Source organism: Protobothrops mucrosquamatus, unplaced genomic scaffold, assembly GCF_001527695.2.
Source record: "Protobothrops mucrosquamatus isolate PMUCROS unplaced genomic scaffold, P.Mucros_1.0 scaffold7689, whole genome shotgun sequence".
In the NCBI taxonomy this organism is placed as follows: Eukaryota; Metazoa; Chordata; class Lepidosauria; order Squamata; family Viperidae; genus Protobothrops; species Protobothrops mucrosquamatus.
Window position 1 is genome coordinate 1 of NW_015393488.1, and position 3058 is coordinate 3058.

The window sequence follows — 3058 nt, forward strand, 5'->3', positions numbered from 1 at the left end:
TCACAGTTACTATTATTGAACAAGGTACCCCCTATACTATACCTGTACATTTGGTTTTTCTTGCCTAAATGTAGAACCTTACTTTTTTCACCATTGAATTTCATTTTGTTAGATAGCGCCCAGTGTTCAAGTCTGTCCAGATTTATTTGATAGTATGTGTCATCCCTTTCACACAAATGCGATGCTCTCCCTTGCATAGTACTTTTATCTTTCATTTTTTTCCCCACAACCCTGTGGAGTAGGGTGGACTGAGAATGACTGGTGCTTCTTAATGTACTTACAGTTCTAATAGTTAGATGCAATTATAAATCCAAGAACAATAGGCTACAGGTAGTCCTTGCTTACTGTTTTAATGATTGCTGGAAAATCTAAATAACAAACAGTAATCTAAAAAACAAACCCCAGCTTTGCGATCAATCTTTGCATTTACTTGCATCACAGCATTACCACCAGATTGATTTGTAACTGGCTGACAAACTGTACTCAATGAGTAGTCCTTAATGGTACTACATCTACATGGAAGGAAGTAGACAGTGGGGTACCACAAGTTCCATCTTAGGCCCAGTACTCTTCAATTATCTTCATAAATGACTTAAATGAGGGGATAGAAGGGGAATGTATCAGATTTGAAGATGATACTAAGCTGGCAGGAAGACAAGCTCAGGATCCAAAACGATCTTGACAGATTTGAACAACAGGCCCTATCCAACAACATGAAATTTAATGTGGAGAAAAGCATGGTTTTACACCTAGGCAGGAAAAACCAAAAGTACAAGTATAGACTAGATGAAACCTGGCTCAAAAACAGAAACTGTGAGAGGGATCTTGGAATCCTAGTGGTCGATCACTTAAACATGGGCCAGCAGTATGTGGCAGCAGCCAGAAAAAGCTTGGTTGTATAAACAGAGGCATAGAATAAAAATCGTGAAGTATTAATACCATTTTATAAATTCTTAGTAAGATCACACCTGGAATACTGCATCCAGTTTTGGTCGTCATATTACAAAAAAGATGTTGCGACTTTGGAAAAAGTGCAAGAGCAACTAAGGATCTGGAGACAAAAACATATGAAGAATGATTGCAGGAATTGGATATGGCCAGTCTAGAGAAAAGAAGGACTAGGGTGGCATGATAGCGGTATTTCAGTATTTGAAGGACTGTCACAGAGAAGTGGGGGTCAGCTTATTTTCCAAAGGACCAGAGACCAGGACAAGAAACAATGGATGGAAACTAATCAAGGAGAGAAACAACCCAGAACTAAGAAGAAACTTCCTAACAGTGAGAACAATTAGTGAAACAGCTTGTTTTCAGAAGTTGTAGGTGCTTCATCACTGCAGGTTTTAAGAAAAGACTGGAGAGCCACCTATCAAAAATGGTATAAGGTCTCCTGCTTGAGCAGGAGGTTGGACTAGAAGATTTCCAAGGTCCCTTCCAGCTCTATTTTGATTGATTGATTTGTGGTCATGTGACTGCCATTTGTATGCTTCACAATAGGCTTCCTACTAACAATTAATGGAGAATGCGGAAGTAAAATTACAGTAATGTGATGTCTAGCACAGTGATGGCGAACCTTTTAGAGACCGAGTGCCTAAACTGCAACCCAAAACCCACTTATGCATCGTCGGGTGCTGGGTGGGTGTGGCCTATTGGCTGGGTGTGGCTGCAGTGGTAAAGGCAGACTGGGTGGGACTACAAAGTTGAATCAATTCCAACTTTGCAAGATCTTTTTTTTCCCCAAGAAGTTGAAATTGACTGATTGATTGAACCTTTTTTTTTTGCACACGGCGGTGGTGGCCTAAAGTGAAAAGGTTTTATAAAACCCAGCTGAAGGCCTAGGACTGGGGCGACGGCACGCGTGCCCACAGAGAGGGCTCTGAGTGCTGCCTCTGGCACCCATGCCATAGGTTCGCCACCACTGGTCTAGCATGACTAAACAGGAAGTGGTGTAAGACTATCACTACCATGTGATTTTTTGCTTAGCAACAGTGCTTAGTGATGGAGTTGCCAATCTAAATTGTAATTAAGCCAGGACTATCTGTAGTTAACATTAGTTTAAATTAGCACAGCAGCTAGAAATAAAGCAAAATTTTATATTAAGGTGTTTTAGTTAAAAACCAAAAGTAATCTGCTATTATACATAACTTGCCTACCTTTTAGAGAGCAAAGCACTAGCATAAAAGGACAAAAAACATGCTTCTAAACATTACAAATATTTTATAGGAATGTTCCTTATCGTATCCGTGTACGCTTATCCCGAAAGCGTAATGAAGATGAAGATTCACCCAATAAGTTGTATACACTGGTTACTTATGTGCCAGTCACCACTTTCAAAGGTAAATTGTGTCTATATTAGAACAGATATTCATATTTCTATAAATGACATTGTACCAGTGTTTAGAACAGAATTGCACCATTTTTCAGAAAAATAAACTGTGTGTGTGTGTGCGTGTGAAATTTGGATTGCTAACATTTCTTCTTCCCATATTTGGGCCGACCATCGGCCCAAATATGGGAAAGAGAAATCTTTTGCCTGTATCAGCTCAATCTAGAGCTGTATCAGCTCAATCTAGAGCCATCCATTTCTCTTTCCCATATTTGGGCCGACAGGGTGTTCAAAAAAAAGCATTCATCCTCTTCCCCTGTCTCTTGTAGCTAACAAAGCGAGAAGGAGCCTGTGGCCTAGTGGCTAACACCTCTGCTTAACATGCAGACAGCCCAGGTTCGAATCTCAGAAGGTTATGTCTGGCTGATGAAACCAAATAAGGTTAGAAATAGCTATCCCAGTACTCCCTTAATTCTTTGTTAGCAATCTAAATTTTGAAATATATATATGTTTTCTGAGGTTTTCGCGGGTGTTTGTATGTAGGTCTTTGGTCATTCGGGTTCTCTCCCGCGTAAAATTGGAAGTGTCCTGGCGACGTTTCGACAAAGTCACATTCGTCATCTTCAGGCTGGTGTCTTCAGCTTCGTGCTTCTGGGAGTAGTGTGCGATCGCTGCTGTTTCTTCCTTTTAACTGCCAGTGGGGTTTGAGCTGATTGGGTGGGAGCTTGGCTGTGT

The 3058-nt window shown here is 40.6% G+C and overlaps 1 long non-coding RNA gene across 1 annotated transcript in view; it reads left to right on the forward strand.

Moving 5' to 3' along the window:
- The first annotated feature begins 2218 nt into the window (after nucleotides 1–2218).
- Nucleotides 2219–3058, forward strand: part of LOC107300625 — a 2210-nt gene continuing 1370 nt past the window's right edge. Inside the window, exon 1 of the long non-coding RNA XR_001549230.1 lies at nucleotides 2219–2333. This is a non-coding gene — a long non-coding RNA (uncharacterized LOC107300625). The remainder of the gene's footprint in view (nucleotides 2334–3058) is intronic.